The 13,620-nt window shown below is 36.4% G+C and overlaps 1 non-coding gene across 1 annotated transcript; it reads left to right on the top strand.

Moving 5' to 3' along the window:
* Positions 1 to 3,043: 3,043 nt before the first annotated feature.
* Positions 3,044 to 3,150, top strand: LOC127077105 (small nucleolar RNA R71). The gene has a single exon (XR_007787088.1). It is a non-coding gene; the product is annotated as a small nucleolar RNA R71 (small nucleolar RNA).
* The last annotated feature ends 10,470 nt before the right edge of the window (positions 3,151 to 13,620 follow it).

Genomic DNA, 13,620 nt, shown 5'->3' with positions numbered 1-13,620 from the left:
TTTTCTTTGCCCTAAAATAGCTCCTATAGCGAAATCGCTAGCATCACACATTATTTCGAAGGGTTTAGTCCAATCTGAGGTTTGTAGAATGGGTGCTGAGATTAACGCTTGTTTTAACTGGTTAAAGGCTTTGATGCATTTCTCATCGAAAATGAATTCGATGTCTTTCATCAGAAGGCCGGTCAAGGGTTTTGTTATTTTAGAGAAGTCTTTTATAAAGCGTCGGTAGAAACCGGCGTGTCCAAGGAAACTATGGATTTCTCTAACTGTCTTAGGAGGGTTAAGGTTTTCTATAACTTCTATTTTTTCTTTATCTACCTCAATGCCTCTTTCAGATATTATGTGTCCTATTACTATGCCTTCTCTGACCATAAAGTGGCACTTCTCCCAGTTTAACACTAGGTTGACTTCGACGCATCTCTCTAGGATTTTCTCAAGGTTAATAAGGCAGTCTTCAAAGTCTAATCCATACACTGAGAAGTCGTCCATAAATACTTCCATGATTCCGTTGAGATAATCTGCAAAGATTGACATCATACAACATTGGAAAGTAGCTGGCGCATTACAGAGTCCAAACGGCATTTGTCTGTAAGCAAACGTTCCGTAGGGACAGGTAAAGGTTGTTTTCTCTTGATCCTCGGGGTGTATGGGTATTTGGAAAATTCCAAAATATTCATCAAGATAACAAAAGTAAGAGTGTCTGGAAAGACGCTCCATCATTTGATCTATGAATGGAAGCGGGAAATGGTCTTTCCTAGTTGCCTTATTGAGCTTCCTATAATCTATGCACATACGCCATCCGCCTTCTATGCATTTAGCGACATGCTCTCCTTTTTCGTTCTACACAACTGTGATGCCTCCCTTCTTGGGTACCACATGTACAGGACTTACCCACTTACTATCAGAGATCTGATAGATTATACCAGCTTCCAATAGTTTAAGGAATTCCTTCTTCACCACCTCGCTCATCATAGGGTTGATTCGCCTCTGATGTTCTCTGGAAGGTTTTGAATCCTCCTCTACTGAGATACGGTGCATACACACGGATGGGCTAATACCTTTTAAATCAGAGATGTTGTACCCTAAGGCAGAGGGGTATTTTCTTAAAACGTTCAAGATTCGATTCGTCTCGTCTTGGTTTAAGGTGGCACTAACTATTACTGGGAGGTTCATTTCTTCATCCAGGAACTCATATCTTAGGTTCTTGGGTAGTTCCTTAAGTTCTTGGGCTGGTTTTTGAGAATTAGGTGAAGGGTCTGGAGTAAGATCCAGACATTCGTTAGTGAGAGGTTCCGTTTCCTCTAACTCGTCATCCTTTTCATTCGGGTTTGAAAATGGTTCGATCTTAGGTTCTCCCTGATCAAATTCTCTTATGCACTCATCTATGATATCGATCGCATAACATGTGTCTCCAAGAATTGGTGCCATCAGGAATTTCGAAAGAATGAACTCGATCTTTTCGTCCCCTACTTCAAAGGTTAATTTCCCTCTTTTGACATCTATTATAGCTCCGACTGTTGATAAGAATGGTCTACCTAAAGGATAAGGATATCTTCGTCTTCTTTGATATCCCTGACCACAAAGTCTGTTGGGATATAAAGTTGACCGATCCTAACTGGGATGTCTTCTAAAATGCCTACAGGATACTTAACAGACCTGTCGGCTAATTGAAGGGACATCTTGGTTGGTTGCAATTCTCATAGGTTTAATCTCTTACATACAACTAAGGGCATTAAACTCACACTAGCGCCTAAGTTTAGGAAAGCTTTGTCGATCACATGATTTCCTAAAATGCAAGGTATAGAAAAACTACTAGGGTCTTTCTCCTTCTTAGCAAGTTTATCCTTGGAAATAAAGTTGCATTCCAAGGGTTTTGGATCGTCAAGCCTACGCTTGTTAGTTAAGATGTCTTTGAGAAATTTGGCGTAAGACAGAATTTGGGTGATAGCTTCGGTAAAAGGAATCTCTACATGAAGCTTTTCTATCACTTTTATAAATTTTTGATATTGGTTATTGACTTTGGTTTGTTTAAGTCTTTGTGGATATGGGATTGGTGGTTTGTACGGGGGTGGTGGTTTGTAAGTTTTATCCTTGGCTTCACCTTCTTGGTTGGTTTGTTTCTCGGGTTCCTCTATTTCCTCTTCTTGGTTGGTAGGCATATTCTCTTTAGAAGTTTTGGACTCGCTCATTGCTGGGTTCTGAGGCCATTCGTAAGCGGTCCCACTTCGTAACGAGATAACGTTAGCTTTCCCTCGCGGGGTTTGGTTGAGGTTGTCCATGAAATTGGCCTCCAAGTGTAGTTTGTGGGGCTTGGTTTTGTGCTACCTATGAGATCTGGGTTTCAAGCATCTTGTTGTGAGTGATTATTTGATCAACCTTGGTTCCTAATTGCGTTATAAGTTCGTTTATGTGAATGTTTTGGTTTAGGAATTCTTTATTTTGCTGAGTCTGGCCCGATATAAAGCTTTCCATGATCTTCTCAAGGTTAGACTTCTGGGGCACAACTTGCATAGGTTGGTTTGGTTTTTGGGCTTGATAACCTTGCGGTCTCTGAGGTGCATTATTTTGGATAGGGTTCTGGTTTCTATAAGAGAAATTTGGATGATTCTTCCATCCAGGGTTGTAAGTGTTTGAAAACGGGTTACCTTGGGCATAATTTAGTTGGTCGGTATTTAGTTCGTTTAAAAGGTTACACTCTACCGATTCGTGTCCTTTAGATCCACAGAGTTTGCACTCTGTGTGGACTACTGCTACGGTGTTAGTGTTTGTAGACATATGTTCGATCCTAAGGGATAAAGCGTCCATTTTCGCCTGCATCATGTCTAGAGAGCTTACCTCATGTATTCCACCTTGGGTCTCCTTTTTATCTATTGATGCTCGTTCGGTTCCCCATTGATAATGGTTTTGGGCCATATCCTCAATTAGGTCACAAGCTTCTGGATAAGTTTTGATCATCAGCGCGCCACCTGCGGCGGCGTCAATGCTCATCTTGGTATTATAATGGAGTCCATTGTAGAAGGTATGAACGATCAGCCATTGTTCTAGGCCATGGTGTGGGCAGACTCTTAATAGCTCTTTATATCTCTCCCAAGCTTTGAAAAGCGATTCTCCTTGGTTTTGAGCAAATCTAGTTATTTGGTTTCGAAGAACAACAGTCTTACTAGGGGGAAATATCTAGCAAGGAATACTCTCCTAAGGTCTTCCCAGGTAGTTATTGAATTAGCTAGAAGTGAATCTAGCCATGAACGTGCTCTATCCCTGAGGGAGAAAGGGAATAATCTTAAACGGATCTCATCGGGTGAAGCGCCGTTAGATTTAAAGGTGTTAGCTAGTTGGATAAAAACTTTTAAATGTTGATTCGGGTTCTCAGTAGCGAGACCCACGTATTGGTTTTGTTGCACTAATTGCAACAAAGACGGTTTTAGTTCGAAGTTGTTAGCAGGTATAAGGGGGTTTACTATACTCGAACTAGGTTCCTCATCAGAGGGTTGGGAAAATTCCTTAAGAGGTCACCTATCGCGATTCTCGGCCATAGTTTTCTTAATTCGGATGAGTAAGAGGCGTGTACGAGTATAACGTTCAGGTTCCGCTAAAGGATCTACTAAATTTACGGTACTACGGGTTCTTCGCATTTACCGGCTAAAGATGCCTTAGTCTATACGGTGTAACAACAGGGTACGAAATTTAAAGAATTTGGTCCCCGGCAACGGCGCCAAAAACTTGATCGTAGTGATTCGCAAGTGCACGAATAATGTCAAAGTAATATAAAAGAATATCGATCCTACAGAGACCAATCGTCAATCTATCGAATACTATCGTTACGGTGTTTATCTAAGGCGGTATAAAAGAGATTTGAGTTTTGCAAAATAACGGTAAATAATAAATGCAGGTAAAAACAGGTTGAATGTAATTCACGTTAGTTAAGTGATGTTTCGATTGTCTAAATAGAACTACTTATGAGGCAATATTTTTTACTCTTGAAAAGAATCCATTTAACGGGAATTGTCGCTTTCGCGTATTCAGAACCGAGTTTACCCTTAAATTAAGGCCTTTTATTGCCACATATAAAAGGTGCGCAGAACGCTAAAGTAGTAAACCTATTTTTAAGAAATGGGACTCGTAAACTTAGTTGAAAAGTGATTTTGATTTGGAAAGTTTACCTAAGTAGCTTACTGATTTTAAACCTATCAACGCGTCCGAAAACAGTTTCAAAAATAGCTTTTCCTTAAAGTGATAAAGATTCCTAGTTACTACGCCAGGATGCTTTCGCACTCCTCGAATAATTAAAACTAACCAAGTTTGTTTTAGAAAACTCAAGTTAAAAATTAAAACAGCCTTTAAAGTATTTCTACAGATTTCAATATGTGAAACATTACTTTAACCGCGATCCTTACATTCTAACCTTTAAAAGATTTAGCTAGATATGGTAACACCAACAAACATAACAACGTTAATCATGATGAAAAGTTTGTTTTAGAATGTGAGGCGTAAAGAGCGAGTAAAGTGCGTAAAATAAATAAAATAAAGCGAGTGTGGAAAACAAATAAAGTAAAAGAGATGCAGGAAATAAATAAAGTAAAAGCGATGCGGGAAATAAATAAATAAATAGATAAATAAGAACCTGCTCCAAACGGAAGCTTCAATTCTGATACAAAAATAAACCTCCAACTCCTGAAGCTAAAGACGACAACAAATCAAAGTGACCCAACTCAATCTCACAATGGTGCGATAACCCCCCGATGTGACAGATTATCGCTATTACAAATGATAATTATATCCTTAGTGTTGTAAAACTAAGTTGGATGCCAGAAAACGAAATGAAATGAGCTATTTATAGAGATTCTCAGCAGTTTGTAAAGACCATGGTGCCCTCCAACTTCTCCTTAGTGGGCTTTAGTGGGAACGTTATTTCCAAAGGTGGCGCCCGTCATCCCCTCATGGCGCCCGCCATGTGTGTAAATGGGGTGAATCATGGGAACATGGCGGTTACCTCCTGGTTGAGGGCTGGTGACTCATGGCTTCCCCTATAGCGGCTGCCATGTGCAACGCCATGTGTGTAATTTTGCCGAAAAACCCTAATTTTAGGTCTTTTTGCTTCGTTTCTTCCAAAAGAGTCCGAAAGTGCTAAATATCTGAAAACAAGAGAAAAGAGAGCATAATACAAATAAAATGATGATAAAGTCCTAATAAACATGTGAAATCCGAGTCAAAAATACGGTGTAATTCGGTGCGATCAGTCATGTAAGAAACAAGCCTGTGTTGCTCTTAGTACGGCTGAAGCAGAATACATAGCAACGGGTAGTTGTTGTGCATAGAATCTTTGGCTAAAGGAACAATTAAGTGACTATGGAATCGATCTTGGATACATACCACTCCGATGCGACAACATAAGTGCGATTAATATTACAAAGAATCCTGTCATGCACTCAAGGACCAAACACATAGACATTCGACACCATTTCCTTCTTGATCATGTGCTTAAAGGCGATGTCAAAGTTATCTTTGTCGATACTCATAATCAATTAGTGGACATTTTTACAAAACCACCCGCAAAAGAACCATTTTATAAGATTCGAAGAGAACTTGGCATTTTGGATGAAGGTGATATATAAATCTTCCATAATTATTCACTATACATTATAATGAAGCCAAGGTACACAAGTTTTTAATTTTTTTTTATTTGTGAAATTTCTCTTTAAAATGTGTATATGAAATTTTCTCCTGTTTTTGATTTTATATTAGGTAAATTTAGTTTTTTGACAAAAAAAAATTTCACTCAAAATTGCATTAGTATGTATATTACCTTGTCAAACTTAAAATTTTTGGAAATTCTTCATATGTTGGGTTGTGCAAAGCTACTGTTTTTCATTTTTTTCTTAGAGTAATCGGTTACTCCAAATTGGGTAATCGATTACCCTGCCTGTTTTTGCCTTCCTGACGCATTTTTCATCTATGTAACCGATTACCTTTTTAGAGTAATCGATTACCACTGTTTCTTCCAGAATTTTTTTTAAAACACCCTTTTTGTTAATGACAAAGGGGGAGAAGAGATTGTTATTGTGTTATTTATTTGTTTTCTGTTTCTCTCTAACAAAATGCAGATTTCAAAAGACTCCTTAAATCATAAATTAAGGGGGAGCATCAATTAAGGGGGAGCATTTGCTAGAGAAACATGCTTGGATCGAACTTTCATTTTTTTTGGGTTGTCATCATAAAAAAGGGGGAGATTATGAAGACATGACTTCTCAAATTTTTTGATGACGACAAACTTCTCTACAAGTCTAAGATTGATTAATAATAAGGATTGATCAAGATTCAAGCTCATGAAGGAAGTTTTCAACTAAATGATCAAGTCTCGATGAAACTCATGAAGATTTGTATCTCAAATGAATAGGTATAACACTTAACCTCTAGATGATTATACAAGTGTTCAAAACATGTCTCATTCATGCCATAATCATTGGAAGTAATTTTATGCCTCAAAGAAATCATAACACTTCATTTTTTAAGCTATTTTTCAAATTTGGGATGAAGTAATCAATTATCCATTTTAAGGTAATCGATTACTCTGTGAAAAATTCAAATATTTTTGCACGTTGGAGGCCAGTAATCGATTACCCATATTAAGGTAATCGATTACCATTGAACCAGAGGCAAAAATCAGTGCATCTCTTCATGGAAACTTTTCTATTTTCTTTACCATGAACCATGGCTTCCTTTGGGTAATTACATCCATTTGAGGAGGTGTTTAGACAACATATATACATCATTTTTTCAGATTTCAAATTCACCTCCTTGCAAAAATTTCAAATCAATTACTCATATTCTTTCAAACATTTTTTAAGTGTTCTTCCAAATTTTCTTAAGAGTGAAACCTTGCATAAACCTTCCTTTTAAGCATCATAGTTTCATTCCATACAAAGAACACTTGTATAATTATTGTGAGAATTGAGTGTTACAATGGAGAAGATCAATTGATAAATTGATATACTTCAAATTTTCAACTATTTCATCTTCTACAAAAATTCAGAATTGTATCTCTTGATTACAACTTATTTTTAGGATTGTTAAGAATAAGTTTGTAAGGTTTTATCCTTGTTATCCGGTGTGTGGATGCAAGAGGTCCTTTTGTGAGAATTTGAGTCTTGATTGGACTTTAAACATTGTAAATCCAAGAGGGTTGTTCTTGCTGTGTTAGAATTAGATAGAAAGGCCTTAAGGTGTCTTATCTAGGAATCTAACATTATAGTGAATACTCTTTCGTGTTGAAAGGGGAATGGAGTACTCTCGATCTGTGAGGGGAACCACTATACATCATGGTGTTCTTTACTTTCCACACTTTACCACTTTTCATCACATAAGCATCTCAAGAAAGTAAAAATCAATAAACCGTAAAAAATCCGGAAAATCGTCTAGGTGCCTCATTCACCCCCCTCTAAGGCACTCCTTAAACTTACAAATCTATCTTCAGCAAGGGGTGTTGTAAATATATCAGCCCATTGATGGTCTATATCAACAAATTTTAAGTGAAAAATTCCCTTCTGGACATAGTCACGTAAAAATTGATGTTTTATTTCAATATGCTTAGCCCTAGAATGCAAGATAGGTTCTTAGATAAACAGATAGCAGAAGTATTATCATAGAGAATGGGAATATTACACTCAGATATCTGATAATCTTCTAGTTGACTCTTCATCCAGAGTATCTGAGTACTGCATCCAGAAGTTGTGATGTATTCAGCTTCGGTTGTTGATAGCACAATTGTTGATTGTCTCTTGCTGGACCATGAGATCAAGTTATCTCCCAGAAATTGGAAACTTCCAGAAGTACTTTTTATTTCAATTCTATCTCCAACATAGTCAGTGTCACAATATCCTACTAATTTATACTCACTTGATTTTCTATAAAATAAACCAAGATTAGTAGTATCTTTCAGATACCTAAAGATTCTCTTAACAACAGTTAGTTGAGTTTCCCTAGGATCTGATTGGAAGCGAGCATATAAGTAGACACTAAATAAGATATCAGGTCTAGAAGCTATTAGATATAGAAGAGAGCCTATCATACCTCGGAAAAGCTTCTGATTTACCTTACTGCTTACCTCTTCTTTCTCTAGAATGCATGTAGGATGCATTGGAGTCTTTGCTAGCTTACATTCTGATAAGTTGAATATCTTTAGAAGTTCCTTTGTATATTTTATTTGATGAATATACGTGCCTTCTGGTCTTTGATCAATTTGGATTCTCAGAAAGAACTTTAGTTCTCCCATTAGACTCATTTTGATTTTTTTTTTCCTGCATAGACTTAGCAAAATCCTTGCATAGTGACGTATTTGCAGAACCAAAAATAATATCATCAACATATATTTGCACAACCAGAATGTCATTCTTGAAGGTTTTTCAAAAGAGAGTTGTGTCCACTTTCCCTCTGGTAAAATCATTTTCCAATAGGAAGTTGCTTAGTCTATTGTACCAAGCTCTTGGAGCTTGCTTTAGACCATACAAAGACTTTTTCAGTTTAAAAACAAAATCAGGATTTTGAGAGCTTTCAAAACCAGGAGGTTGATGCACATAAACTTCTTCAGAAATATAACCATTCAGGAATGCACTCTTAACATCCATCTGATAAATTATGATGTTATGACTAACTGCAAAAGAAATTAAAAGACGAATGGACTCTAACTTGGCAACTGGAGAAAAGGTTTATGTATAGTCTATACCTTCTTATTGACTATAACCTTGTACTACCAGTCGAGCTTTGTTTCTGACAACTTCTCCTTTCTCATTCAGCTTGTTTCTGAAAACCCATATGGTTCCAATGACATGGAAGCCTTTTGGTTTCTGAACAAGATCCCAAACATCGTTTCTAGTGAATAGATTCAGTTCATCTTGCATGTCCATAATCTATTCATTATCCATAAGAGCTTCATCAATTGATGTAGGTTCTATCAAAGACACTAAATCTAGAAGAGTCTCTTCAGAAGGTTTGAATGAAGATCTAGTTCTGACTAGAGCATTCTTGTCTCCTAGAATCAATTCTTCAGAATGAGAGGTTCTTGATCTACTATTCTTCTGACGAGTTGGATCAATGATATCTTCTAGTTGAGTCGTTTCTTTAGATTTGGCTTTGCCTTCTGAGTCTTTTTATCCACAGACAATATCTTTGGATTCTGAAAGGTTGATCTTCAGATCTGCAAATTTCTCAACTAGCATTGACTTTTCAGGGTCAAGCTTATCATTGAATCTAACATGAATTGATTCCTTAACAATTTGTGTTTCTATATTAAAGATTTTGTAGCCTTTAGAGCGTTCAGAATATCTTAACAGTAAACACTTATGTGCCTTAGATTCAAACTTACCAAGATTCTCTTTAGTGTTTAACATAAAGCATTCACATCCAAAATGATGAAAGTAAGAAATGTTGGGATTTCTGTTCTTTTACAATTCATAATAAGTCTTACCCAAAATAGGTCAGATAGAAATCCTATTCTGAATATAACACGCTATGTTGACTGCTTATACCCATAAATGTTTATCCATATCAGTTTCTTGGATCATGGTGTGGGCCATTTCTTGTAACGTCTTATTCTATCTTTCTACAAATCCATTTTGTTATGGAGTTCCAGGACGGGAGAAATCATGGGAAATACCATTTGAATCAAAAATATTTTCAAAATATTTATTTTCAAATTCGCCACCATGATCACTTCTGACTTTGACTATTTTGCAATTCAATTTTGTTTGCACCAATGAGTAGAAGGTAGAAAACACAGAGTGTGACTCATCCTTGTGTTTCAAGAACTTTACCCATGTCCGACGAATGTAGTCATCAATAATGACTAATCAATACTTCTTTCCATTGATAGAAGTAGTTTTCATTGGTCCAAACAAATCAATGTGCAGAAGTTCTAGGTAGAAACAACAATTTTTGCTTTGAAAGAAGTTTTAGAAAACTTGCCTTTCTGACATACTTCTCATGCTAACATGACCCAAATGTCTATGCCAGACCCATTGCTCATCATTAACAGACATTAGACATTTTACATTTTGATCTTCAATATCAGAAAGGCTAACTTTATAAATGTTGTTTTTCTCTTTCCGTTAAAAAGGATTGTGCAATCTTTCTGACTAACATCCTTACAAGACTTTATATTAAAGATGATATTATAACCATTGTCACTAAGTTATCTAATAGACAATAGGTTATGCATCCGACCATCAACTAAAAGAACATTAGTAATAGAAGGAAGTTTACTGTTACCAATGGTTTCAGAGCCAATGATCTTTCCCTTCTGGTTTCCTCCGAAACCAGCAAAGCCTCCAGGCTTAAGTTCCAAATCTTGGAACATAGACCTTCTTCCCGTTATGTGTCGCGAGTGTCCATTATCCAGGTACCATGATTGGTGTCTCAACTGAGCTATTAAGGATGTCTATAGCATAAATGATTTTATCCTTAGGTACCCACTTTTTGGATCCTCTTTTGTTAGTTTTCCTAGAGTTTCTCACAACTTTGGATCTTTTAGAAGAAGGATAATCATGGGATATTTGTGCATGATACTTAGGTTTCAAAACAGAGTTCTTATCCTTAGTATGCTTTCGTGTCTGTGCAGAAATATCAGACTCAATGCCAACAGGCATGAAATGCACATAGAGATGTTTTGGTTTGACCTTCTGACTTTCGTTAGGTTTTGTAGTTTCTGTACAACCCAAACATTTCCTTCCATTTCTACTAACTCCATAAATCAAGGAAACCATTTTGCTTCTATCTATGCTTTTAGCCAGAAAGTACTGGAATGCTCTATCATATCTGATGACCTAATCAGTACCAGAAGCTTATGAAGTTATTTCCTCCTCTAGTTTTGAAATTTTTCTTTTCAAAGAAGATTTATTACTTCCTAAAGAAAATATCATTCTCAAGCTCTTTCTGAGTTTCACAAGCAGATACTTGGACTTGTTTATCGTCCTTTTATTTTCTCTGAAGACTCTGGTACTTTTCCAGTATTTCAGAAATACAAATTTCAATATCATAACGAGATAGATTAGAGAATACCTCTTCAGAATCGGAGTCAGATTTTGATTATGATAAAACCTTGTCTTCTGGTTCCTCAGAGCATGTGGGATCCTCGGTAGTTGCCATCAGTGCAACATTAGCTTTTTCTTCGGAAAAAAAAATCTTCTTCTTCAAATTCGGAGTCATCCCAGGTAACCATCATTCCCTTCTTGACTTTGGAAAAGTTCTTCTTGGGCCTTCTGCCCTTCTGCAGCTTGGGACAGTCATTCTTGTAGTGGCCTGGCTCCTTGCACTCAAAACATATAACTTATTTTCCAGAAGTTTGTGACTTTTGACCAGATGAGGATTCAAAGAGACCAACAGTCGTTCTGACTCCTTTGAATTTCCCTTGACCACTTTACCCGTGTTTCCAGAGTCTATTGACTCTCTTTGAGATTAGAGACAACTCATCATCATCTTATGAGTCTTCATCAGATCCTTCTAATTCTTCCTCAGCTTGATATGCTCTAGTCTTCTTAGGCTTGGATTTTAGAGCTACATATTTACGTCTCTTATGAGGTTCATCTTCTTCTAGCTCAATCTCGTGACTTCTTAAAGAACTAACAAATTCTTCAAGACTGATGTTGTTGAGATAGTTATCCAGCTTCAATGCAGGTACCATAGGACTCCATTTTTTGGGAATAATTCTAATAATTTTCTTGACATGATCAGCTGTAGAATACTATTTGTTCAGAACCTTAAGCCCTGCGACAAGCATCTGAAACCTTGAGAACATAGTCTTAATTTTATCATCACCTTCCATCTTGAAAGCCTCATATTTATGGATTAAGGCCAATGCCTTTGTCTCCTTTACTTGAGTGTTTCCCTCATGAGTCGTTCTCAGAGAGTCAAAAATCGATTTGGAAGAATCTTTGTTTGTTATCTTCTCATACTCCGTATAAGAGATATCATTAAGCAATATGGTTCTTGTCTTATGATGATTTTTGAAGTCTTTGTTCTGCTGATAAGACATAACACTTCTTGCTAAAGTATTTCCTTTAGCATTTACTAGGTGAACATAGCCTTCGACTACAAGATCCCAGAGATCAACATCGTAACCAAGAAAGAAACTTTTTTTCTGTCTTTCTAGTAGTCAAAATATTCACCATAAAAAATAGGTGGTTTAGCATTGTAATGATCTCTTTCATTATTATTAACAAAATTAGAAGTGTTAGCAGCATCCATTGTTTCTCACACAATTGGATCGGTACTGAACACTGTGAGGTGTTGATAAAAACTTTTTGTCATAAACAGAATCTTAGCTCTGATGCCAATTGAAGGTGTGAGAAACACAAGAAAATGGGATTTCAATTAGGTTTTACAAGCAAAAGCTTTTTCAAAAACAAAAACACCACTAACGAGTTACTAACAAAGAGATAAAAACACAATGATTTTTATCCTAGTTCGCTAGAAACTCAAAGTTAATCCAGTCCACCCGGCAAGGTGATCTGCCTTATACACAAGGACTTAATCCACTATAAGCAACAAATTAAAATAAACACAAAGAATAATCTTCTTTGTCTTCTCAAGGATCCAAATAAACCTTAGTCTCCTCAAGGACTCACAAAGAACAACTTTCTTTGTCTTCTCAAGGATAACCTCTTTAAGGAATCAAACAGATAGTTTGAATAATAGTTTGTGTGTTATAAGATGCTTCTACACAAGCATATTTACACAAATGAATAATAGATACTTAAAGCACACTGTATACAAAAGATGATAGCTTTTCACAAAGAAAAATAGCTTGTCAAAATACTTGTGCAGATCAGCATTTTCCTTAAGTCTCCAATGCATGCTTATAACGTGTAAGCATGTGACTGTTGGAGTGAAAAATGGGGGAAGCTCCTGAGCGGCTGTCTACTGTTGGATGAGAAAGGAATGATACCATGTATTGTCCTTTCGCCCACAAATTCAGTGACAAGTGTGATGAATAATATAAGGTAGTGGAAAGGTTGTTCGATTAGTACTATGTACTATTTGATCATGTTCCCATTTGATATTATCTTCAAATTTATTGGCTTTTGATAAAAGATGATTGAAGCATGAAGTGAAGACGTAGAGATCTAGATTCAGAAACTTCAGAACCTTGGGTCAGAACCTTGATAGTGTCAGTAGTCTGGCTTGAGTTCTTCAGTATCTTCAGAATCTTCATAGTCTTCAGAATCCTCAATCAGAACCTTGATAACTTCAATTGTTTGTCTTGAGATCTTTATAACCTTCAGCTACATAACAAAACTTCAAAAGCTTGCCATTCTTCAGAAGTTTGGTGATCAAAGTCACATTTAGAAGAAAAAACTGGAAGAATATTGCAGCAGTAATATAAAGTCTCCTCAAAAGATTTTGATGGGTGAAATAACACAGAAGCAGAAAGAACATTGTAGCATCAATATTGACGTCTTTTAGAACTTCTATTTGCAGCATAGAAATGAATTTGGAACGCAAAGTTCAGAAACTGGTGATGTTGCATATCATATGATCAGAATCAGAAATGGTTGTTAAAGCTACACAATAATAAACCATTAGGGTACCAAATTTGTTCTCACACAAATACAACATTGTTATCATTAAAAC

The sequence above is a fragment of the Lathyrus oleraceus genome, chromosome 4, assembly GCF_024323335.1.
Source record: "Lathyrus oleraceus cultivar Zhongwan6 chromosome 4, CAAS_Psat_ZW6_1.0, whole genome shotgun sequence".
In the NCBI taxonomy this organism is placed as follows: Eukaryota; Viridiplantae; Streptophyta; class Magnoliopsida; order Fabales; family Fabaceae; genus Lathyrus; species Lathyrus oleraceus.
Note: the sequence above shows the minus strand (reverse complement) of the source record. Positions and strands in the feature narration are given on the sequence as shown.